Source organism: Octodon degus, unplaced genomic scaffold, assembly GCF_000260255.1.
Source record: "Octodon degus isolate 3935 unplaced genomic scaffold, OctDeg1.0 scaffold00079, whole genome shotgun sequence".
NCBI classification, from domain to species: domain Eukaryota; kingdom Metazoa; phylum Chordata; class Mammalia; order Rodentia; family Octodontidae; genus Octodon; species Octodon degus.
Window position 1 is genome coordinate 7,885,208 of NW_004524655.1, and position 13,116 is coordinate 7,898,323.

Consider the following 13,116-nt stretch of genomic DNA (forward strand, 5'->3'; position numbering starts at 1 on the left):
CCCCCCCCCCCCCCCCCCCCCCCCCGCTTTTCGTTCGTTTGTTTTGTTGTTTTGAGATCTTGCTGTGTAGTTCAAGCTGGAGTTTGAACTCACTGTGTAGCCCAGGCGGGCCTCAAACTCACTGTGATCCTCCTGCGTCAGCCTCCCAAGTACTGGGATGACAGGGGTGCGCCACTGTGCCCTGCCTCTTGTCACTTTCTGAAGCAGTTTCGGAAGTCCTCCTTCGGGTCTTTAGATGGTGTGATCAAAAATATGGTGACAGCCGCTGCTGAGTCAGCAGCGGGAAGGCAGGCTCATCCGAACACTGCGTTGGGTTCTCATCAGTCTTACTGACCAGAGCTGGCCCCGTGTGACCTCTGGCCCTTCCCCAAGGTCAAAGTGACCACAAAATGTAACGGATTTATGGATTCAGGACATCGAGGGAGCTGTATGCCTTATACCATAATAATTGTTTTACTTAAACATTATTTCCCACCATAGCTTGCGTATTTATTAAACAATTGTTGCCAAAAAATCTGGCCTCTGGCTCCTGGTGGCTCAGGCTGTCTGCTAGGCCCTGACCTTCTTCCTCCCGCCTGGCCTCCCTGTGTGCTTGAACTTCACCAGCCTCAGTCACCCTGTCCACACACACATCTGCGATAGCCCTGCCAACCCCTCAGAATCCTCTGAAACAGGCACTCCGATTCTCTATCTTACAGAAGAAACCAGGGTCTGTGGAGTGAAGCTGCCTGCTCCAGGAATGCATGAAGATTCGGGGTTGGAACCCAGGCTGAAAGCCACATTCTCAACCACAGTGTCACCCTGTCCTTGAGACCAGAGTGGGGTTCTTGGGGAATTCTGTGCCCCCTGAATCTCACTCTGCCCTCCTGCCCTGGAGCCTGGAATCCCCCTTACTGACACTCTGTGGTGCTGTTGTGGAGAGGGGTGACATATGTGGGTCCAGCCCCCTCTTTGCAGAGAGCAGGACACAGGAGAGCAGGGACCAAGAGGCAGGACCTGGGCCAGGGGCTGGATTTACTGAGCACTTACTGTACGCACAGCCTCTGGCAACACTTAATCCTCGTTACCTCCTCCGCCCCCCACAGTGGGGGGCAGGGTGCCCCGTTCATTGCTGGAGTGCAGAACACTGACCCACTTGTTACAGCAGGTTGCAGCCAGGAAACCAGACCCTGCCACTTGCAGCTCTGCCAGTAGGGAAGGAGGGAAGGAAGGGGTGTAGACAGGAAGTGTGAGGGGCTCAGCGCACTCCAGGGGCTTGTCTCCTGGCTGCTGGGGCGGTTCTTCGCCACCTGATCCTGGCAGGGGTGTTCCAAATGCTTCCCTCAGCTCTCACCCCTGTCTGCCACTCATCCAAGTTTTAGGTCATCACAGAGTGTGCCGGCCACTGTGTCAGGCTCGGGGACACCACGTGGGCAGACAGGCCCAGGGATGCTCTTGGCGGCTGGTGGCCTTGAGGCTGGGACCGAGCCTCAAGAAAGAGGCTACGATTCCCCGGGGCTTGAAAGATCACACATCAGAGCTGAAGCAATGGACCCCAAAACATTAGCTGCTATCTCAGTTGTGTAATGCAGCCTGCTCTCTGTGCACCCCTCTCTCTGCGTATTGCAGGGGTGAGTGCCGGCCTCCCACCTAGCCCAGCTCACAGGACTCACCTATGTCCCGCCATTCTCAGTCACTCCCCCTCAAGCCACTCTTTTCTTCATGAATGAATAAAACCTGGGTTCAGCCCTGGGTCAAGGCCCTTGTTCCGGATAGCCAATCACTGTGGCTGGACTTGCGACCCCTCGGCTTCCCGTAACTACAAATATACCTCAGTGTCTTTCTTCTCGCTGTGGGTTGCACTGGGTATGGGAGATTGGAATTGCCTTGAGGGGACCTCAATAACTTACCCATGGGATTGCAAATATAAACACTCCAGACTGAGATGAGGACCAGAAAGTGCTCTCTAGATAGGCTGCTTTGTGTGTGTGTGTGTGTGTGTGTGTGTGTGTGTGTGTGTTTGTTTAGTGTTTTTGACACAGGGTCTTGCTGTGTAGTTCAGGCTGGCCTTGAGCCCAGGCTGCCCCTGAACTCACAGCTATCCTCCTGCCTCAGCCTTCTGAGTGCTAGGATTACAGGTGCGCACCACCACACCCAGCTTGTAGCGTGTGCCTTATGTACAGCATAAGTCGATTCCTGTTCACTCAGTGAGGCCAGGCGAGCCGACAAGGCTCAGAAATTGCCCGCCTAGATATTTACCCAACAGAATGAAAGCATGTGTTGAAATAAAGCCTTGTACATGATGTTTATAGCAGGTTTATTCCTTTATTATTATTATTTAGCTTAGCAATGTTTTTTGTTTTTGTTTTTTTTTTTTGGCAGAACTGGAGGTTGAACTCAGGCCCTTGCGCTTGCCAGGCAAGCACTTATTCTACTGAGCTATCTCCCTGGCCCCAGCAGGTTTATTCTTTTTTGTTTGTTTGTTTGTTTGTTTATTCTTAATAACCAAAAACCTGGAAACAATCCAACATTCCAAACAGCGAATGGATAAACCCCCTGTGGTACGTCCATATAGTAGAGCAGTACTTAGCATAAACAAGAACCAATACCAGCACACATGCACCAGGGATGCAATCTGCCATATTAGGATGCAATTTGAACAGCCTTACACATCACTGCACCACTCTTTGTGTGTGTGTGTGTGTGTGTGTGTGTGTGTGTGTGTGTGTGTGTTTCTGGGGATCAAACTCAGGACCTTGTGCATGCCAGTCAGGCACTTATGCCACTGAGCTGTCTCCCCACCCCAAGATGCCGCTCTTGAACTTCCAGTCCCCAGAGCCATGAGCAGATAAACCTCTCCTCTTTATAAATTACCCAGTCTCTGGTCTTTTGATATAGTAACAGAAAACAGATTGAGACAGGAACCATTTCCTGTATGGTGCCTTTTGCACTGACAAGGCTGCTCTCGGTCTCCAGGACAGGGGGATTTCCACATCTATGGAGAGAAGCAGACCACTGCAAACAGCTCCCCACGAGCAACCGTTTCCAGTGTGGGTCTTGGCGCAGAGCTGCAGTGCACAGGGAGATGGTGAGCGAAGGCCCAGGCCTGTGTGAGGTGCTGTGTGGAGGTGAGGCCAGATGTGGGCCACCTGCAGGGTCTGTGTGGTGCTCGCACCTCTCTACTCCCAGGGATGGAGGGAGGTGGCATCCTGACCACTGAGATTCCAGGGGTGTGTCCCCTAAAATCTCAGGACGGTGTGTGCCTGTGGGCCGCAGCAATGACTCACCCTCCTTTCCCAGCCTCAGTGTGTCCTGGCACTGGGCGGGTGATGGGGAAATGTGTGTGGACCATTCCAACTACTGCAAAGACACGAAAGCAAGGTGGCCCCACCTATATCCAGAGGACGCTCTGCAGCAATAGAAGATGATGTTTGTGAGTGATGAGAAAACGCCCATGATATAATGTAAAAGCACAGTGAGCCTCGGTTTTCCTCATCTGAGAAATGGGACACTAATGCGATCAACCCATGGAGTGTGGTGCAGATGTAATGAGGTGACAGGGACCACCCTTAGCAGTAGGAACATCCTTACACAACAGTGCCTAGAAGAGGGCAAGTGTTTCCTACACCATGGCCATTAGGATTATCAAGGGTAGAAAGAGGCAGCAGGGTTTAGCTACTGAGCATAGCATATGGGTGAGCTAGATTTGCTTCCTATGCACTCTCATGTCCTTCTGATATTTCTCAGAGGACAGAATAAAGCTAAACATGAGGAAATCTGGGGTGCGACTGTCACACCCTTGTCCTACAGTGGCCATGCCCAAAATGACTCCACACTGGCAGCTCTCACCTGGGGAAGTTGAGCAAGGTCTCGAGATATTTTTGGCTGTCACAAAAAGGAGAGTGCTTCAGCCACCCAGGGCACTGCTCCGCGTGCTGCAGTGTCTGTTTCCCTAAAGTCATTCCTGCCCAGTGAAGAGACTTCCTCTCAGGTCCCCACTCAGCAATGGGGTGCACGAGCTCCCTTCCCAAAGGTGTCTAGGGGTGGACTAAGCGCCTGCTTAGGCAAGCACAGGGACCAGGGTTTGATCCCTGGCACCACATGCCACGCCGGCCCTGCCCCCTTGTGCTCTAAACTGGCAAATGAGTCCAGGCATAGTGGCACATGCCTGTAATCCCAGAGCTAGGGAGGCTGAAAATGCGAGGTTCACTATGAGTCTGAGCTGCGTAGTAAGAGCCTGTACAAAATACATTTAAAAAAAAAAAAAAAAAAGGTCTCTGGAGGAGAGGGTGCTCCTGTGTCACTGCGAACGCGCTTGCCAAGCAGAGCCCCTCTGGCTGCTGTGGTCCCAGGGCCTCCAGAGGGGCGGCTGTGCATCAGAACAGCTTATTCCTACCCCTCAACAGAAGAGGGGGTACAGTTCAGCAGAAGAGCTCAGAATAGAAGTGGCTCTAACACTGTCCCTTCTCCTGGCACAGGGACCCTGCCGGGGCGCCCAGTGTAGGTCACGGCCAAGCCTAGCTCTGTTCTGCCCACCGAAGAACCTACTGTGTACTCCACTCTGGCGTCCAGGCTTTCCGCGCCCTGGGGGTGCAGGCAGCCATGATTCATTGCGGAGGCTCTTGGGCATGTGTGTCAGCAGGAACTGCTGGGCCCCAACTCCTCCCCTGCTCAGACCCCCCCATCATAGCTGACCACCGTTCTGGCCATGTGACGGAAGGAGATCTCTGTCACCTCCCCCTCTGCTCTGGACTGCCAGCCCTCTCACTCCTTGTCACGTGCCCCTGCCTCAGGGCCTTTGCGCTTGCCATTCCCTCTGCCTGCTACTCTCCTCCTATGTGTCTGCGTGGTTCTTCAGGTCTCAGCTTAGATGTCACTTTCTGTGACAGGCCCACTGTGCAGCCTTCTCTCTGGGGAGTCACTGGTACAGTCCCTTCTCTTTCCAGGCCCTGCCCAGCACGATGTCCCAGCCTATTGGTTTGTGCAGTGTGAGGTCAGACCCCCATCCTGCTTGTTCCCTCTTTCCCTGGCTGCTGTGGCCTCAGGACCAATTCAGGAGGCCATAGTAGGACGAAGGAGCTAGTGGGGGTGGGGGCAAGGTGATGAGCCTGACAAACACAGAAGCCTCAGCAGCAGATGTGGTACTTTAGGACTTGGAGTCCAGAACCCAGTTTGAATCCCAAGCTTGCTGCTTATGAGACACGTGACAGACATAGGGCAGTTCCCCAGCTCTGGGCAGTACCCTGGCCTGTGAGATGTGAGGGTCCTTCTCCTCCTTCTCCACCTTGCAGGGTTGCTGCATCCTGTGAGGAACCAGAGCTGCCTGGCACACAGTGGACACCAGCGAGGGCTGACTGAGTCCCCAGCTCCACAGCAGGCAGGGACCCTCATGGGGGCACCGTGCAGGCCTCCGCGCCTGTGGTCTGGGGAGCGAGGCCCCACCCTGCTCAGCTCTCTGTCTTTTGGCCTAAAATTAGCTCACAAATTCCTTGGCTGCCTGGCTGGTGCTTCCAACCAACAATTCGAACCAGATGTTCCCAGCTGCCGGGCCCATCCCCCCAGGCACCACGGGGCCAGTGCTCAGGGTTGTTGGAGGTTGGAGGTTCCCCAGCACACACTTCTGGGCCCAGCCTAGGTGCAGGTGTGAGGAGGGTGGGTCCCTGTCCTTGTGCCCAGTTCAAGGATGGAGGGAGCCCCAAGGATGTAGGACCCCTCTAGTGGGGCGGCCCTGAGGATCCCAGCCAGCCCACTGCCTGGAGTGAGGACTTCTGGCTAGTTGCTCTGTGCCCTCCTGTCCCCTGCTAGCACTGGTCCTCAGCTCTGGGTGCCACTCAGCTGGTGTGACAGTATCAGCCCCACATGTCCCTAAGGTTACTGTCATGGTTCCTGGGTACTTACTAAGCACCAGGTGGAGAGGGCTCCTGGTGCCTTCTCACAGAAAGCAGAAGGATGGGGCTGTCTCTCTTGTAGGTGAGGACAAGGTCCCATGGCCACCTGGCTCTTTTTCCTCCTCCTCCTGCCCCATGTGGCCAGTTTTCCCCTGGCTGGTGGTCTAGGTGCTGGAGAGGACCCCAGTTGTGATGCTGTCCCTGGGCTGACTGTCGCAGCTGCAACTCAGGCGTGATGGAGCCCAGGCACACACACTAGAGATGCCTGGCCCTTGGGCCATTTATGCCCGGTCCCTTCCACTGCCTGCAGGTTGGTCCTGAACTACCTCCTGCCAGGGTCCGTGGGAGCAAGGGTGCAGGAGCAGGTGAAGATGAGGGGGCAGCACAAGCAGAGGCAAGGGCCAGGAAAACACACACACACACACACAGAGGGCCCCTGCCTTCTGACCCCACGCCCTCCACTCTTCTTGCTCCTCTGTTCCAGCCGCACCAGCTTCTTTGCTGCCCCTGGAAAGCGCCAGGCACCAGCCCCAGGCCCTCTGCACGGCTCTTCCCTCTGCCTGGTCTGTCTGCCTCTGTGAGCTGCCTTGGGGCTCTCTCGGGTCTCTGAGTGAACCCAGTCACTGTTTTACCTGCTTTCCCTCCGTCCTGCTGAGCCCTGGCCACCATGCAGGCCTCTACTGCTCAGTGGTCTTTCTATGGCTGGCCCATGGGTGCCCGGAGCGCAGTTGGCAGAAGGAGGCCAGGTCAGTGGAGGGTGCCCACCCAGGATGGTCCACGGGGGCTCCTGACACCTCCTCACAGGGCGCTGGGGAAGGGAAACGTTTGCAAGACAGCAGGGGCCGGGGAGATGGCTCAGTGGAATAAGCGTTTCCCTGGCAAGTGCAAGGCCCCTCAGAGAGCGCAAGGTTCTCTGAACCTTCTGACTGAGTCCTCGCCTGTGGGGAGGGTGCCATCGCAGCGCGCATCCCGTGCCGATGACTGCGCCGCCCGGGATTCTGCAGGGCGCATTTCCAGCTCCAGCAGCTCCTTCTGGGCCCTCGCCAACGGCACTGCACGGGTCACTGCCCTCCTGACTTCTGGCCCTAGAGGTTTGTAGGCCTTCTCTCTGCAGCTTCCAGGGGCGGAGCCGTTCACAGGGTACTGAGCCCTGTGCGGGCCGCGCGTCTAGGCATCCAGCTCCTGCTGCCATGTCCAGGCTGCCTGTGCTTGGGACTTGCGATGCACATGAAGATCTGCAGATCTCGAGCAGGAGGCGACAATGGATAACTTCACCAGACACACTCACCGGCTTTCCAGAAAGACTGCGTTTCTTTTTTTCTATCCCCAGCAGTGTGTGCGAATCTGACTGGGGTAGGGGGATGGGTTGGTGCTTGAGAAACTCAGGAGAATCTCAGAACACCAGGGCGCAGAGGAGCCGCCCCTGACCCTTCCCAGTCTAGGAAGGGAAACAGGCTTGGTTCACACACCATGCAAGGGCCAGGCCCTGGAGCCCTCAGAGCCTCCTGACTTCTCAGCTCTAACTGCACCCTTGCGAGGATCCCTCAGCACCCGGCCCTCCTTCCTCACACCGGGCCTCTCTGCCACAGGGTCTTTGCACTTGCTGTTGCCTAGCCTTGGGTGTTCCTCCTCCTCCTGCCCTCGTGAGTCTGGTTCCCCTTATCCTATAACTGTGGCTTGGACACCACCAGAGAAGCTGTCATGGACCATAGTCCATAAAATAGCTGCCCAGGAGCCTGTCCCTGTCCCTTCCAAGGGGCTTTGTTCTTTATTTCCTCAACAGCAGCCCACCATGTTGTGTGACCCTCTCTATTTTCTGGATGATCTGTTTCCCTGTCTCTCCCCTCCCAGGAACTCTGGAGGCACAGTTGGTGTCCTGTCCCTTGTCATCTTCCAGCACCTAAGTCTGAACGGGCACTGGGCAGGTGGCTGTAAGTATCTGCTAAATGAACACGTGAACAATCTTGCTGGCAGATTCCGGCCAGTTCTGTCCTTTCCCTGGGCGTCAGTGTCTCCTCCCCGCCCCTGGCAGAGCACCTGCTGTGTCCCAGGCCGAGGTGCCAGGGATGCTGAGACAGAAGGGGCCCTGATTCTGGCCCTGAGGGGTTCACAATCTTAAGATACAGGTACAGAAGCCACAATGGTGCCATGTGGGCTCAGGGTTCAGAAGGAGAGTCCAGGGCTGCGGGAGCACAAAAGGGGCTGCTGTGTCCTTCCCTGGAGGCTGGGTCACACGGGCTTCTTGGTGGTGGCAGAGGAGGCCCAGGCAAAGGGAGCATGCAGGGCAGTGCCTGGAGGAGGGGAGAGCCCAGCAAGGGGAGGCTGCACTCTCTGTGCCGGCGCATCCCAGCAATAGGGGAGCAGAGAGTAAAAACAGCTTCCATACTGATGGGGCTGTTGAGGCCCTCAGCCGTGTCACAGCACACCTGGAATTGCAGCCAGCCTGGAGGAGGCTGCTGGATGTCCCTGGAGCGCCAGGCAGGAGATGGCCTCACCACTATCCCTTCAAAGGCCGGGCCTGGCCAGAGCAGGCCTCGCCTACCACATGAAAGGCTCCTATTTTTGCCCAGAGGGCAGGCCCAGTGGCCTGGGGGCCATGTAATTAGAAGTCCACCCCTGGACCCAAGGGGTGTAGGGGCTGTGGTGGGCCAGGCGGTTGCTGCCCCAGGCTCAACCAGGGAGGGTCCTGGCAGAGACCCAGTTGCCTGAGTTTCTCCCGCCCTCCTGACAGCAGGGTGGGGCGGCAGCTAATTGCACGGTGAGCCCAGAGCGGGGACTTTGAGCTGCTTTCAGGCTGGGCTGAGGGCTGGGTGCTGCCTGCGCCTCTAAAATTACAGGCTGCAAAGGTCCAGCCGGCCCCACTGTGGTGCAGTCCATGGGGAGAGCCCAGGCCGGCCCCACATGCATCCCAGGACTGGGGAATGTGGAATGTGAGACTTGGGGTGGAGGAGGCATCACTGAAAGTGCAGGAGTGGACATTGAGTGGACAATCACATGGTCAGGAAGCACTGAGCTCTGTGTCCCAGGCACTACCCTAGATGCTGGAGTCAGGACAGTAGAGACAGCCAAAGTTCCTGTAGACCTGGTGCATCAATTCCTCATAGCAATAAGCTCTAGGAGCTGCCCAGTGGGTGCTGTGGTCCCGGCCACCTCAGGGCCTTTGCACATGCTGTTTTAGTTTCTAGGAAGCCTCTGCACCTTTGCCTTCTTAATACCTCTCACCATTTTCAGGGGCAGCCCTGTGAGGGGAACCATGTTAGCCCCTGTGATCCCTGAGCTACTCTCAACTCTATGCCCAGGGTGCTCTCAGAGAGTCACTTGTTCGCTCATTTATTTATAGGGAATCTCCTGACAAGTCTGTGAGCACTGAACCTGCGTTTGCTCATTGCAGTCTCCCAGGGATCCACAGTGGGAGAGGCTGCAAGAAATACCTAGAGGGGGGCTGGGGAGATAGCTCAGTAGAATAAGTGCTTGCCTGGCAAGCGCAAGCCTGAGTTCAATCCCCAGTTCTGCCAAAAAAAAAAAAAAAAAAAAAAAAGAAAAGAAAGAAAAAAGAAAAGAAATACCTAGAGGGTGAATGAGATTCAGCATCGCTGGGGGTGAGCATCCACCCCCAGCCCCATGTTTATCTGTGGCCCAGGCTGGGCATGATGGGCACAGGGGCCACGGCTTGTGTTCAGTGGGTCAGGTACAGACTCCCCTAGTAGTGCCCACCTCGGATGCTGTCCGGCCTCAGACTCACTGGGGTTTCCGGTCTTAGGAAATGTGTATATGTACGTGTGAGTCCTTTGGTGCATGTGTGTGCATATGCACATGTGCAGATCTTTGTGTATGTGTGTATATGTGTGTGTGTGTGTCTTTGCATATATCTGTGTGTGTGTGTGTGTGTGTGTGTGTGTGTGTGTGTGTGTGTGTGTATGTGCTATGTAAGTAAGTAGAGCCTGTCGGAAAAAAAAATGTGTGCACACTCTGTCAGGAAAAGCAAAGCAGGGCCGGCCAAATAGCTCAGCGGATTAAAGCACCTGCAAGCAGGTGCAGAGGCTGGGGGTGCGATCCCCGGGCCTGCCTTGCTGGCCCCGCCCCGGGGGTGCGCTGAGACGGCAGTTGAGACTGGGTGTGGTGGTGTAGCTCGTAGGAGGCTGTAAACAGGTGGATCTCTATGAGTCCGAGCTAGTAGTGAGACACTAAACACCCTGTAGACCCTGCCCTAAAATACAAAAAAAAAAAAGCAGCATTCTGGTGTTTCCTTAATAGCTGGTGTCACCTCATGGGGGATGTTGTTGTGGTCTGCCGTGGGCCCTAGCTGGGGAAGGGGCCCTTTCAGAGAGATTAGAGGTCTGGGGGTGGCATTTTTGGCTGCGCTGGCACAGGTGTGGTGCAGGGAGAGGGCCCTGCCCTGGGCCTGCTGCGGGATCCAGGGGAGCCCCTCTCCTGAGCCTCAGTTTCCCGTAGCTGTCTTATGGGTTCCCCTTCCTTCTCTGGGTGTGAGGCACAGCATTCCCTGGGCTCTGTGGGAGGGGGAACCCGTGTCCTGTTGGGGGAGCAGGCAATCCTCCGCCTCATCTGCTGCCGAGGCCAGTGGTGAATGGGAAATATGGCCAAAAAGTTGAACCTGCCCTGTTCCCTAAGACACAGGGCAAAGCAGATGCTCATAGAACGGTCAGCTGCACTGGGTATTAACGCCATGTGGGTGGCCGAGGAGGGCAGGAAGCGGTGCGAGGTGGTCCAGTCCCAGGGCACACCATCCCTGTAAGGGATGTAGTATACTCTGAGGGTTCTGGAACCTTCCCCTGGGGTCACAGAGCCTGACTGTGTTCCAGCCTGGTGTTAGAGCTGGCATAATGCACGCCCTCCCACTCCCGGGTCAGAGCTTCCATGCCCGACCCTGGGGCCTGGGGCTGTCACTTCAGAGCACCACAGGGGTCTGCAAGTATGGTTCAGGATCCCAGGCCGGAGACGGCCGGGTCTATCCAGGGGCCCAGGGGCGCCACAGAGAGCCTTAAAAGTGGGAAAGGGAAGTGGAGGAGAACTGGGCGGAAGGCAGCCTGTCAGGGGATGTGGGAAGCTGAGGAGTGGAGGAGGGCAGGAAGCTTCTAGAAACAGGAAAGGCAAAAGAACAGATTTTCCCCTTGGAGGCTCAGATTGGATGCCAGCAAGGCTCATCTCAGACCCCGACAGCAAGGTGTAAACATGGACCACTCTTGCCTGCTCTGCTTGGGGGCTCTCAGGACAGCAGGGAAACTGTGCACTTGGTGTCGGGCCTGGGTGCCTTACATTGGCAAGTACTGTCTTGCCCGCTGGATCCTCCCATTTCCCCAGTGGTCAGGTGAGTACTAGGACCTCTCTGTTCCCATTTTACAGATGAGGAAACTGAGGCTCATGACAGCGCTGTTTGTTTCTGGGCCCAGGGCTTCCTGTGGGGTTGCACAGCTGGAACAGGCCTTGATTGGGTTAATTGTACCCTGGCCTCCAGTTTCCCAGGACTGCCAGACTGACTGCTGAGTCCAGAAAGGACTGGCTGCTACTGCCTGCTGATGCCCACTGAGTCAGGTGGGGCTGGGGCCCTCCCTGGTTGTCCTGCAGCAGAAACTGCTATGTGTCCATGGGGACCAGCGTATGCATGGGTGAGGGTGTGTCCCCTGCTCTGGGGTCAGTGCGGGGTGATCACAAGAGAAAAGATGGGAAGTTTGGTTTTATGTCCCAAATAAATGGCTGTCCCCACCTCGTGTGGTGATTAGCAGCTGGGACCACTGCCAGGAGCAGTCCCTGTCCTCCACAGTGGCTGTGGACGGCCCACCACCCCTGCCCCTCAGGCCTTCCGTGGCTCCCCACCGCCTCCTGGGTGGAAGCCATTTCCGTATTTTGCTGCTGCACCGACTCTCCGCCCCTCTGAACCTGCCCTCCTTCTCACCTGGAGAGCCTGTCCAGGGTCTCCTCCTGCGCAGCCTCGCAGTTCGTGAGGAGGACCTCCCTGCCTCCTTCCCTTGCTGTGCCAGCCTCTACAGGCTCCTGAGCCCTGGGCGTGGTCTCTCTGCTGCTGAAGATCTTCTGTTTGGTTAAAAATAGGCAATACGTGGGCTGGGAAGGTATCCCATGTCTACCATCCCCTCACAAGTGCAACATGCTGAGTTTGATCTCCAGTACTGAAAAAACAAAACAATGCACAAGCTGGATGTGGTGTCACACACCTATAAGCCCAGCATTCAGGGAGGCTGAGGCAGGAGGATCACAAGTTAGAGGCTAGCCTGGGCAACTTTATGGCTTAGTAAGACCCTGTGTCAAAAAACAAGGATTGGGGGTAAAGATAGGAGCGAAGGCTCTGGGTCCCATTCCCAGTACAGAGGGAGGAGAGCCGGGAAGCAGCACACAGACATGGGTTCTCCTGTGAGTTGTCAGTAAGCGTCTGCAGGCCCGAGAGCTCGCAAAGGCTTGGGCTCCTATGATTCCCCTCTGGAACCTGCTCGGCCCAGCGCCTGGCCCAGCGGATGTGCTGAGCATCTGCTGAATGAATGAATGAGTGTTAAGTGGCTGCAGGCCCTCTTGCTTCCTCAGTCAGCTAGATATCCTGGTCTCAGGGCCTGCCCGCCACTCACTTCAGGCGCCTTATTGAACCATTTGACTTCACTGTGCCTTACTTGTCCCTCTGTGAAATGGGTTTGTAATTCCTGCCCAGCCAACCCCATGTGGGGCCTTGTGAGGCCACAGATGCCAGAAGGGCAGGGCTAAGAGGGGCCCAGCAAGCTTCCCTCCCACCCTAGAAGGGGAACTGGTTGTAGAGGCCTGGGAGGAAGGGGGCTTGGCCGGACCAGGTGCCTTAACTCAGTAGCTCCGTGCCTCAGGCTCAGGGCCCCTCCTGGCCCCTTTGCATACGTTCTGATACCCAGCTCTGCACTTCAGCCTGGAACTCCTGAGTCACAGCGGGAGCTAGGGATGGGGACTGTTCCTTCTCCCTTCTAGGGGCCTCCCTGACCTCAGTCCTGGCAGTGAGGGGGAACAGGCAAGACTCTACTTCTCGGTTCTGAGGAAACATAGCTAGACGGTCCTGTCTGTCTGTCTGTCTGTCCATCCATCTGTCCATCTGTCTATCTGAGCCTTCCTTGGGGACCCCAGGTTAGGGAGGAAGTGAGGCAGCTGCAGGGCATGGAGGGTGGGAATGCGTGTGGCCCAGCCCGGCCCCGCCCCTCCCTTGTCCCCACCCCAAACTCTCTTAATGAAATCAAGCTGGCCCTGCAGCCCAGCCGGAGGAGAC